We start from the raw sequence: 12,755 nt of genomic DNA on the forward strand, positions 1-12,755 counted from the left end.
GCTCAGCCCGCACGGCCCGAGAGCCCGGCTGGTCGGAAGGAGCGAGCAGATCTGCAGGCACAGCACAGCGTGCGTGGAGCAGCTGATCGCGGCGGGGAGGAGGCACACGGAGGCGGCTGGGAGAAATGGAGAGGGCTGACCTAAATAGATGCTGAGCTAATTAATTCATTTCTCTGCTTTATTATTTAACGCGGCTTCAAGACAGCTCAGGAATTCTGGTTCCTTTCAGCTCTGCCACTGACGTTGGGTTGGGGTTATTTTTGACCTGAGTTTTGCATTCATTGTGCTGAAAAGCATAGCACAGCTTTGCTCAGCACCCTGCTCTCCCATTGGGTGGGCCCAGCATGCTGTGGGAGAGCTCCAACACAGCTGGTTTCTAGCCAGGAGTACAGGAAGGACTTATTTTAAGTTATTTTGAGCTTTTGCTTCACCTCTTGCCTGGGGAGGTGTTCAGATTTTGGCCTGCTTTATGCATTGTTAATAGAGAGCTTTATCTCCAATTTAGCTGGCTGGTCAGAGGATTGGTGAGTTTGTACAGCACGAGGCAGCCTTCAGCCTCCACTGACATCTCCCCCAGGGCAGGCTGCCAAATGCAGCCCCAGGCTCTGCAGCACGGGGGCTTTCAAGGATAAACCTGGAGCCTGTCTCACTTCCAGCCAGCCTCTTTTCTCCTCAAATCCCAGAAATCCCCTGACACACCGTCTGGGAGGAATTTGTAATGGGAAGGACATGGAGCCCCAGCTGTTTGGAGAGCTGTTTGGGCTGCAGTTCACACCACGGGCTGCACGTGTCCTCTGCAAGCCCACAGCACGTTTTCGTACTGCTGAGGTTTAAAAGCCACAAACTGGGGAAAAATAATTGGTGCCTGTGCAGGTTGTCTGAACCTGTGCACCATTTCTGTGCAGGCACAAGGGGTTATGGACAGAGCTGCTCCTGCATGAAGTAGGTGCTTACCAGGATTCAAACTGTACTGCACCAAACTGGTGCTATGCAGAGCCCATAAGTTTTGTTTTTCATTAGAGTTCATCACTTGATGTATAAATTTAGGCCAGTGTTGTATCCAGTTACCCAGCACTTTTGTTATGATTTTTTAAAATGGATTATTCATTGACCTGCTTGATTCCTTCAATTTTTCTAAGCAGTAAAATGAGCCGTGATTCTATTTAGCTCGGCAGCAAAGGCATTTCAGCTCACGCCGCCTTCACACTGCTGGAGAGTTTTGTGATGTTGCTGGGGGTGGGATAGTGCAAATTAGCAGAAATGAAGCAGTTAATAAGGCTGCAAGTTAAAGTATTCCAAGCCAGGAGGCTTGAGACATTGCAGGGAAGCAGCTGGGCGTGGGGCTGCGAAGGTGGGTGCTGCACCACCTGGGACAACCAGCCCCTTCTGCCTTTGCTGGCTAAACTGGGGGTGGTGTGGATCCTCAACAGGGTCCCATCCTTCCAACCCACAGGGCACGCAGCCTGGCCCATGTCAGGCTTTGATCTGAAGGGTTTTGTGTTGTTTTTTTGTTTGTGTTGTTTTGTTTTGTATTTTTAATAATATAAAGTGATATAATGTTTAGATATGTTGGTGTGAGAGCCTTGCGAGACCAAAAAGAGAATGAACACGTAAAGGACAGAGGCAGCCAAAGTGATTTGGAGTTTCTCTTTCCTGTCCTATTTGTTGGACCAGAGTTTGGTGGATGATGCCCTGATTTTCCTAATGAGAGCCGAAAGGCACTATGCCATCCCAGACTCTCTGGGGGCTGGGGTTTTGATGCCTGTGCCTTACTTGCACGGGGCTGATTAGGAAGGAGTGAAGGCTAATTGTCACCTGGGGTTTAGGATCTGTTACATGGGCAGAACTTCTGCCCTCCTCCGAGGTGGCAGGGGGCTGCAATAGAGGGAAGAGTCCTTTAATTAACCAGTGGCTGGTTTTGGAGTGGGCAGCAGGCTGGTTTTCAGCCTTCAGGTGAGGGATCTGGTTTGGCTGCGGCTTGCCTTTATCTACACGGAGAGGATTATTGGGAAGCCGTGTTGACAAATGCTGTAGCTAAAAAGGAAAATGAACTTCCATACAAAGACACCTTGTTTGTGCAAAGTGGAGAGGGAATAAAGAAGCTGCCAAAAAAGCTGACATTAAACCCACTGCTTACCTGCAGCTCATCTGATACCATGACTGAAACCTTTCATTTGCAGCAATGTAATCGAAGATGTCCTTTCCGCAAAGCAAGAAAGTAGGTTATTGCTCAGCAGAGCTGAGGAGGGGGGAAGGAGATAAGCAGGGCCTAATCCTGCCAGGTGCTGTGTGCCCTGCACTTCCTCTGAGTGGGGCTGAAACCCTAGCTGGCAGCCTGTTTTGGGGGTTCTGGGAAGAGCTTGCATGCAAACCATTTCCAAACCTCTGAAAAGGGCCGCCCACGCTGCTGGAGGCAGGGCAGCAAGCAGAGCAGGGGGTCCTCCAGCCTTGCCTTTAGCTCCTGCACTTCTCACCTGGGGACCTGGAGGCAAGAGACATAAACCCAGCAATCCTGAGCGCTTGTGTAGCACATCTCATCTTCAAAGTGCTTCTCTGACGGGAGTGAATTAATGACCCCACATAAAAGAGGGCTGCACGTCCCGAGCCCTGCACTGATGAGATGCAGCGGTGGTCGAAATGATTTTTAAGCAGCAGTATAAGTCAGCAAACCTCCTCCTGGAGGCTGTAAACCCATCACTAATGCATGGGGCTGCATCGTGTGGGGCCATGTCAACTGGGGACTCTCAGATCTGCCATCCACGGAAGCTTTGGCTCCCTGGAGAAGCTGGGCAGGCAGGGAGGGATGGTCTCTACCACAGCTGGGGGTGGAGGCAGAACCAACAGCCAAGCACACCTCTGAAAGCCTGAAAAAATTGCAATTGCTTTAATGCTGGTGGTTACCCCCAAATGATGTTGATAACTTGGCCCTGCATGTAAACACCTTTTTTTTTTTTTTTTTTTGGCTGAAAATTAAGTGGAAGGATAAAATAAAGGAATAAAAAAGAGGAAGATCTCTCTTAACCCTGGCAATTATTTATCACCAGAGATAGGGAGGACTTAAATCACCTGAGGAGCCTCCAGTTAAGGCAGGACCACGATACTGTAGCTGCTACATTCAAGCACAAGAGCTTTCTTTTCTTTACAATAAAAGCATTGTAGGCCTGTAGAGATGTGTGGATTGAGTCAAGCAAAAATGCTGAGCAGGTTATTTAAGCTCCGTAGCCCTCCCAGCACTGTGTTGTGCTGCAGCCCAGCCCCAGACATTTTCCAAGAAAATGTCCTGGCATTTTAATGCCTGGCTGCAACATGGGACATTAAAAATGGAAGGATCCCCTGTTAAACTGTTAAAGATGGGCTACATGCCAGTGTATTTTATGCATTGATATATACACACACATACACCATGGTTCCTTATTTTACTTTGCCCTGGCGATTTCCACACAGATCCATTTTGTGTTTGTTTTCTGGTTACTCTTAGGGAATGGTTTCTTTTTCATTTTGTGTTGTCTGGGTGCGTGTGGGGACAAACTGCCTCACTAACCTCACTGCAGAAGCTAAATGGTTGCCCGTCTCTGCCTCGGCAAGTGTGTCCTGGCCCAAGGACTGTTGTCTAGCCTGGTGTCCCCCTCAAATACATTTAAAGTTGAAATAAATACAATAAATACAATTTTAATCATCTGGGGCCTGAAATGGATTGAGAAATTGTAAACTGGTGAAGCCTTGGGATGCGAGAGGAGCATCAGGCTCTCTTCATGGAGTTTGAGAACGGGAGGAACAATTAGAGTTTGGTCCCATGGCAAGACCCTGCCGGGGTTTGAGGAGCTGTGGGTTGGGAGCAGAGGTGATGCCTGAAGGTGGTGAGCTCCAGCTACTGGGAGAGGGGACGATGGCAGGCATCAGTGGCTCTGATGTTTGTGTCCCCTGCAGCCTTCCTCTCCTTTTCCCCAGGAGGGCAATACACTGGAGCATCCAGGGCTGCAGCTCTGAGATGCCAGCACTTTAGTTATGGACATCACCCAAAGCCACCGCTCTGGCATCAAGCAGTGACATTCACTGGGGAAGAGCCAGCACAGGGAACTTCCCCAGGGTAGTGAGGACAGGGACAAAAAGTTTAAAAATTAAGCCGATCAGGTAAGCACAGCCTCAGAGCATCTGCAAGTGCCGGCCTTCTGCCCCGGGCTGCGCTGGGGCCTTGCACACATTTGAAATGGAGCCTGGACCTCCCGGCCGGGCAGCTGGGCACAGCGGATGCGCTGCCCGTGGCCGCAGCGACAGCTGGGGGAAGGACACTCACAGGGACCCAGATCTGAGCAGCAGCCCCTGGGCACGGGAGGTCATGCTCAGAGTTATGCTTTTCTCACCCCGAGTGAAATCCCATGCTGGAAGCTAACGTGTGGCAGGGGAGGGCTTGCTAATTGCCCAATGGGTGCTGCAGTAAATGAAACATCTATTAAAATAATGCTCACATGACCTTGGCAGCTTCCAGTAAGTGAAGCACATTAACCCTCTTTTGCTTAATCAATGCAAGGGGATGACTGAGGGGGCCCTGGGTCAGAGGGTTAAGGCTTTCCAGGACCAGAAACTTTCCATGTGGGAAGGGCTCTGGCTTTCAGACCCCATCCTAGAGAGGCACAAATGACAAGGCACGTTAATTTCTGTTCAGGTTTGGGTTGTTCTCTCTGGTGAGGTGGCTTGGGGCAGGAAGGGGTTTTTGTCTAGTATCATCCCTAGCTGGTGACTTGAAAAACTTTCTTTGTTAACACAGATGATACAGAGGCAGGAAGGGAAGCGAATGCACTGGCATTCTTTGACTTGTATTATGAGATGATGGGTTTCAAATCACCTCTTGGGACAAAGATCTCTTGCAGGATTTACAGCTACGCAATGCTTTGCCAGCTGTTATCAAGCTGCCCAGGGCAGTTCAGAGACCTTTCCACCCTGAATTCTGCCTCTGACCCTGCTGGGAGTAAATATTTAGGGAAAGAGTAAAAAAGAAGCGTCTCCTTTGGCACTTGCCCAGTTTCTAGCAACAAGGGTATTTCCTAAGGTGCTTGTTCATGTTTAATAGTTTTCTGAGGAACAGCTGATTCTGTCAATATAGTGGCATCCTCATGGATTTCACAGGTGTCAGCAGGGCGGGCCTGACATGGTTGGCCTTTCTCTTACGGCTGCACCAGCAAAGCCCCAGAAGTTTTATGCTCTCAGGTGCAGAAGGATCTGGGGCAGAGTCTTGGGTAGGTGGCCAGACTGCTGCCAAGGAAAACACATGGGACCTAGTCCAGTATGGGCATCAGTATCTGCTCTTCTCAGGACTTCACCTTATTTGTCTTATGAGGTATGGATATGGGCGTTGGAGCTGTTTGCTTGCCAAAGACGGAAGAGCAGTACAATGTGTGAAAAACAGCTTAGTAGGAGACTGAACTATTATATTTCTAAGCATTTGCTCAAAAATCTCCCTTCCCTGACTATCTAGTGCACAGGAATCAATAGGATGGAAAGTCAGGTCCTAATTTCTGCAAGCTGGTGGTACTCCCCTGCACCCCAATGCTTTCCTTTGGCCAGATTGCCTGCTCCAGCCTCTGGGCTGTCTCGGCTTTCCTGGAGTGCAGAGATAGCTGCACACTTTGCTCAGCAGCAATGAAATCCTCCCCTCTGCAGCACCAAGCAGATCTTGTGCCATTTCTTTCTCTGCCTTTAGATGAGCAGCTGCCTGGCTGCATCTGCCTCTTGATTTTTAGGGTGCAGCATCTGCTGTTTGATTTTAGCCATGGTTTTGTACTAGGATCTTTTCAGAAGGTCATGCTAATTAAGAAATCATATCCCCATCAAAACCACTAATGCAGATGCCTCTCAGTGTGCTCCATGCATGCTCTTAGGGCTTGCTGCAATCAGCCCGTCTGTCTTGGAAGGTGGCTTCTTATCCTGAGTGACAGCAATAGGAAGTTCCACAAACACTGTCCTCTGACATTAGGGACATAAATTATTGAGCAGCCCAGTAGCACTGCCATTTCACAAAGTCAGTGAGAAATGACTGACACCCTCCTTTGCACATCATTCAAATGAAAACCTAATTGCGCCATGGACACATGAGAAGGGGCTGGGATTTGCAAACCGGTTTGTTGCAGAGTTCACAATTACCGCTAAGAAAACTTGCATTTTAATGCCACTTTGTATATAGTTTTTGGTTGTGTTTCTCCAAGTCCCAGCCCAGTGCAGCACTGTGCATTCTGTGCCTGGGTACTTGTGCCCTACTTGTTCTGGAAACAGTGCTTAAGGCCACTGATTGCAGCCTGACACCGGCTGCCTCGTGGGGGAAATGGGCTTTTCTAGGGAGCTAAAATAATATGGGCTTCCATTAGTCCTGCTATCATCCCATCCCCTGTCGTGCAGGTGTAGGGCATAGACACAGATTTGCTCCAACTACTGGCAATAACTGAGCTGATCCCCAAAGGAGTGGATGTGCTGGGACACAGGAAGGAGAAGCCCAAATGAAGAAGCACAGCCATCCCCTCTTGTATCAGCCTCATCTCAAGGAGTCATTTCTATTAAAGATGGCCTGATTTATGATTTGGATGGGATTAAAACACATTTCCTTCCACAGTGATTTTATCCAGGCTTTTCAAACCACTTCATGAACTCCAATAAATCCTTAGGAAGGCTCTGGCAGGTGAATGCCTTTAAATCTCTGTTATACCCTTGGTACTTGGCAAACTTGACACATCTGGAGGTGCTAGGGAGGACAGAGTGCCTGCCTAAGATCTGGTGGCAGAGGATCTTCAAGCATTTTCCACTAAAGTTCCAACCCTGAATCCCTGTTCAAGTGTTTTAGTGTAAGAAATCAGGCCACAGCGGCATGGAGTTGGGAAGAGGATGCAGGACAGGCCCCAGGAGCCTTATACTTTCCAGGCATCCAAAAACCTCTCATCTCCCCCCTACCCTGCGTCATCATGCTGCCACCCCTTCAATAGCTGAAGTATTCTCAAAAATTACAGATAAACCTTTTTTGGTCTGCTTTGGCTACCTGAAACAACCTTCTGTTCAGATGGAAGCACTGAAGCATTTCTTAAAACAGCTCTTCCTCCTGCCATTAAATATTTAAGCAAGGAGCACTGCGGGAAACCACGCACTTTTACCAAGGCAGGACGGCACAGCGGTAGGAACCACAGAGAGCCCGATTTAAAAACTAATGAGATGGCAGGTGCTCGCAAAGCACAGCTCAGTTTTAGCCTCCCATTGCCCCCCCTTGCTGCAGTGCTCCCTGCAGCATCCCCAGCGCCACATCCCCATCCCCACAGCTCCCGCACTGGCCCCAGAGGCTGAACAAGCGCCGGGGATCTGAGCCAGCATTGCCCTCCCGCAGGGGAGATGCCGGGGGTGGGCAGGCAGGCTGGGCTGTGTGCGTGTTCTGCGAGGCCACCCCTGGGCTGCAGAGCTGGTGAATGAAATCATATTGACCTGGAAACCAAGTGCTCGACAGGGCTGATGGGAACGCAGCGGTGCCCGGGCACCAGCCATGGCAGGCTGGGAGCAGAGCAGGTAGCAGCCCTGTCCTTGGCGGCCAAGGGTCTTCCCTACCAGCTGCTTTGTCTCCTCATCATCACCTTCCCTGCTCTGACTTATTTTGGGGGGATGGCAGAGGGAGGGTGTTGGTGAGTCTCTGTGCTTTGCAGTTGCTGTAGCAACTGTTGTGTCTCTGGCGGCAGGAACACACGTTTCCTGCAGCCAGCTGAAGTGTGAGCTGGTTAACTGCAAGCAGATTATTTTTTTCCCCTGCTAGAAAAAAGGTCTCCCTGCACTCCCTCCCAGCAGCAGCCAGAGCCCAGGAGGTGCTGCTGAGGCAGCAGCAGAGGCGCAGGGCGATGAGCAGAGGGGATGGGGCTGCATCTTCCTGCTCCTGGGCAATCTTCTGCACAAAAAGCCTCAGCACCTCCTCCAGACCCTCCGCATCTCCCCCCTTGGCTCCTTGGCAAGGATGACCTGCCTTTCCCTGATCCCTTCTGGAAGGCAGGGTGGGTTGCTGCAGCCATCCAGGTTCCTCCCTGGGGCAGCTCACACCTGAATTAATTTCCACATGAATTAGAGCCTCTGCTTTGGGGGGGGGGGGGGAATCAGCCTTGATCAGCTTGATTCTCAGCATCAGAGGATCAGCACAAGCTTTCCTAAGTTACTTCCCTGATTAATGACTTTTAAATAATAGAGCCTTTTTTTTGCAAGCTAGATTAATTGGGTGCCCATTTCTAGATAACTTATAAGACTTTGCCTTCTAAACCCCGTTACTCCCTCATTTCCATCACCTTTGTACATCACAAGTCCTGTCACGCTCTCCCTTCCTTTTCTCTTTGAGAAACAAGAGGGATGAAGCCTTCTGAAATGCTCTGGTGCCTATTCTCTGAGCCCCAGCGACTTGGCCATCACACTGGCATTTGACCTCAAGGCATGTTGCTCCAACGTGCGGCACAACATGCCACTGGAGGCACCCACATCAATTCAGAGCCCATCAGCCTGGTTTGGGCTCCACCCTGTATATGTGACTCGTCTCTTTTTCCTCCAGAAACATGACTTTACATTCAGTTCAAATAAAGCATGTTCTGCTGGCCCCTGTCCATCACACCCAGCAGTCCACATCAGCCAGTAGATACATAAGAGAACAAAACAAAGCTTAGTGCTAATGCTTTAGCATGGCTCACCACCTACGGCTCTGGGTTACATCTGTTTTGGTTTCATTTGAAGAATTAAGCCCCAGCCTTGCACAAATGCAAAGACCTGCCCTGCTTTTCCAGGTGGCCATGAGCTCTGGTACAGCCTTTTCACCAGCTGCCTTTGGGGTGGCTGCAGCCACTGTCGGAGAGGGCAGGATTTGCAAGTAGGGTTGTTCTTTACCAGAAGGGGAGGAAAAAAGGGAGTGAGTTCCTCCCACCTTTCCCACCTCTAGAGTCCACCCTCTAAGCCTTTCCTGGTGGGAACCAAATCTTGCTATGAGCAATGCTCAGGCAGCAAGCCTTGTCACCCAAAATAGGGTTTCTTCACCCCAATCATCACTCAATGTGCCATTTTTTAGTTGGCATTTTCAGGGCTGCAGCTGGAGCTTTACATTCCCTGGGAAGTTTTCTTGAAGAACAGGTTGGCCAGTTGGGGAATGTTTCACTGCTATTTTCAGCCTGGGACGTTTTCCCTTTTTTTCTTCAAAGTACAACAAAAAACCTGTCGACAACTCACAAAAGAGTGATCTCAGTCTAAAATACGAGTCCTGGCACAGGAGGGCATTTGACTCAGAAGCCACTTCCCATCTTTGGAGACTTGAAGTATGTTCCACTTCGTCATCCTGAAGGCCTTTAAATGCTTATAAAAACAGAGTTTATTTATCCACAGTCAGAACAGCCTATCTATTATCTTGAAGGCTGAATTCAGAAAGTTTCTTCAGAAATTTATTGGTTTCATTCCTACCAGTCTGAACAGAAGTTTTCCACAGAGTCTGTCAAAATATAAATGTCTCAATTCCAATTTCCTTCGGTCTTTAGCAAGACATCACATTAATTGTGTTAAAAAGCACTTTTATTAGTTACTGAGAAAGCAGGAGTCTGGCAGCTCCTCTTGACCACTAGCTATTCACATTTGTGAACTCTCCTTTAACAGTGGTTTGATCCAACGCAGTGTCTTTCTCCACCAGCAAACTCAGCAGTGCCTGAAGCCAAAAGGACCAGCTCCAGGCAAGGATTATTGGCTTCAGGTCTCAAGGGCTCCTACTTCTACCTGGGCAAAGCCTTTCTGCCCCACTCGAGGCTTCTCGTATCCCCACTGGTGGAAAAAATGGACCAGTGGAGGCACATGGTCAACCTGTGATCCATGAGAGAGGGCATAAATATGTACAGAATGGGATAATTTCATCCACACCTGTGATGCTTTCAAGAGGAGTCAGGGAACCATCTAACAGCTTGTAGGAGTTTTAGTTTAGTCTGATTTTGCATAAGGCTATGTTTCAGCAAACAGCTCAACCTGGTGATTATGTGGCATCTACTTCGCAAGGGAAAGGCGGTCATAGTAAAAGCCAGCAAGTCTCAGTCCTCTGAGGGGGGATGCTCTGGGATTGCTCCTGCCAACATTCAGTCATTCTGGAGCTGCGTGGGCAGCCAGAAACCCAAACTTCCCACCTGCTTCCTCACATCAGCCCTCCCGGCCTCCTTTAGTCAACACCAGAGCATGCAGAGCAGGATGCCCACTGCTCGTGTCTTGCGGAGCTGCGGAGGAACGACACGCCGAGACGGACTCAATGTGGGTGATAGAGCATCATATATAGTATATCTTTATTGGTCCAGGGTACATATATTTATACAGACAACGCTAATTATTATGCCTACTAGTCACTAGCTGATTGGCTTAAGCTCTAAAGGTCGTATTCGCATGGTCCACCTACTTGCAGTTAGCTAACAGCACAAGCTTCTCGTAACACTAAGTTTCTCATGCCACTATTCCTAATTCCCCTTAACCTGTTTTCGACACACCACGGTACACAAGGCTGAAGCATCCTTGACATTCTTCATGTATCAGCAGCTGCGAGCAGCTGCAGGCAAACCCTAGTGGGGCCCAGCATCAGCGAGGCCCAGTATCAGCCCCTAGAACAGGCTCTGATCGTACAACTGCTCGGTGGGCTCAGGACCCTTGTCTCTGAGCCATTCTCCAACAGTGTCTCAGTGCATCAGCCAGCTGCAGGACGCACGCAATTCCCTATCATGCAAGCACCACGGAGAGATACAACCGGACCATTAGCATTTTGTGGGAAAACTCAGCTCTACTACATATTTGCTATTGGCTGTCCCATTCTAAACAAGGTGACAGACGTTAATTGGCATTAAATGACACAAACTGAGGTTGGCCTTTCCCTCCTGGCATTTTTTTCAGTGCCCCCAATGCTATGCCAAACTGAGTCCTTGCTTACGCTTCAGCTCTGAAAATACTTTGGAGAGCGCCAACACACACATGTGCAATCCTCATATGGAAGAAGCCAGTGCTCTGATAATTGAGACATTAATGCTGAAAGACTGAGAAGGTTTCCCTTAGCTGTCATGGCTTGGCTGTGGAGAGCTTATGAAAAGAAAATAAATAAATTGGGGCTTACTTGAAATAGCCAACAGATTGAAGCCTGAAGATTTTTGGAAGCAGCTATGCTGGGAAGGAGCACATGTGAAGGGTCTGGTTATAGGACCCCTCCTATGGTTGTGTAACACGCAAGCATTAATGTTGCAAGTTGCAAATATTGGCAGGGCTGGCAGGGTTGCACCCACTCATCTCCACACCACCTCTGTAAGCACACTGACACTGTCATCTTCCAGCCAGACATGCACAAGGGTGGTCAGGACAAGCAAAAGTGAGAGCCCAATATACGTTGGGAGCAAAGATGTTCTTGCAGAAATGGTTTGTTGGATGCTCGGGTATCTGTGGAGGGATTCACTTGTCAACAGAAACCTGGAGAGATGAGCTTTTGGACTGGAGGAAAAGCTGTGCCATCCAAAAAGCACAGCCCAGCTCTTGTCACAACCCTCTTTGATCCACCATTGGTTTAACACAAACTCACCTGGGGAAAATAAATTCTCTTAGTCTTGAAGATGACTGATACCCAACTCTTACAACTACTGGAGTCATAAAGCAGCTGAAGATATTTTGATTGGAAAAATACCTCTTGACCTCCCTTGCTGTCAGAGTGTCCCAGAGGATCTGGAGGCCTCTTACCTACAAGAGTGCAAAGGATCAAGTCTGTGTGGCAATGAACATCAGGAAGGGCATTCATTCAGCACAGGCCCTTCATCTCTTTCTTTGATTTCAGGACTCCACTCAAAATCTTAGACCAGAGGTGCGGTAATTAAGGGCTGAGCAAGGTCTGGTCATGCCTTCTGCACAGGACACGGCTCCTGCATGGCAAAGCAAGCAATCATGTGCTGGAGGGACCTCACTGCCCATAATTTAGTCCAGTTTTGCTTTCAAGTGCTGTGTTAATCATGATTGCTGGAGGCCAGATGGTGCAATTCATTAAGTGCTGGGACCTGATGCTCTCACATGTGCTGGTTTTACACCTGTATTATTCACCTGCCTCATCAGAGCCAGCCCTGACTTCTCCCAGCTGAATGGAGAGGAGAATCAGGCGTTTCCATTATTCAGCTTTTGGACATTGCCACAACCAGCCTGAAAAACATCCCTGTCACATGCCCTTTGCGTGGTCAGGGAGAGCCTCAATTACACGGCGGTGGCCGTGCATGGGCCACCAGCCCCGCTGTTTACAGGAAGTGCCGGCGCAGAACATGGAATTAGAAAGACCACAAGGAAGTGAGGGATTATTTACCGGAGATTAAAGGACATAGAAAAACCACAGGACAAATCAGTGGGGCCTAAGCAATGGTAGCTGCTATTTCAGTCTTCCAGCTGCTAGCATTCATACTGGTCATGCTGTGACGGGAGAATATGGGAGAAATTCAGCAGGATGTGTGGTTGCTCTGCTTTCAGACCAGTAAAACACATCAAAGAATGGATGAATGGAAGGATGGGAGAGATGTGTGCTCCACTCCTTCCCTTCCTCAAACATTCCCTTGAATCTTCCTTCTCCCCGGGTGTGATTCCTGCTTTGGACTGCATCTCCAGGACAAGCAGCTATGTCCAGACCTGCCTGCTGGCAAAGCTACTGGGACATGCCAATGGATTAACCCAGGCTAGTCAAGATAAAGAATCTTCTCAAATCTGGAAAGAAATGGGGTGGGAGTTGAGGTCTG

This window comes from Tyto alba, unplaced genomic scaffold, assembly GCF_018691265.1.
Source record: "Tyto alba isolate M040663 unplaced genomic scaffold, T.alba_DEE_v4.0 Super-Scaffold_3, whole genome shotgun sequence".
Lineage (NCBI taxonomy): Eukaryota > Metazoa > Chordata > Aves > Strigiformes > Tytonidae > Tyto > Tyto alba.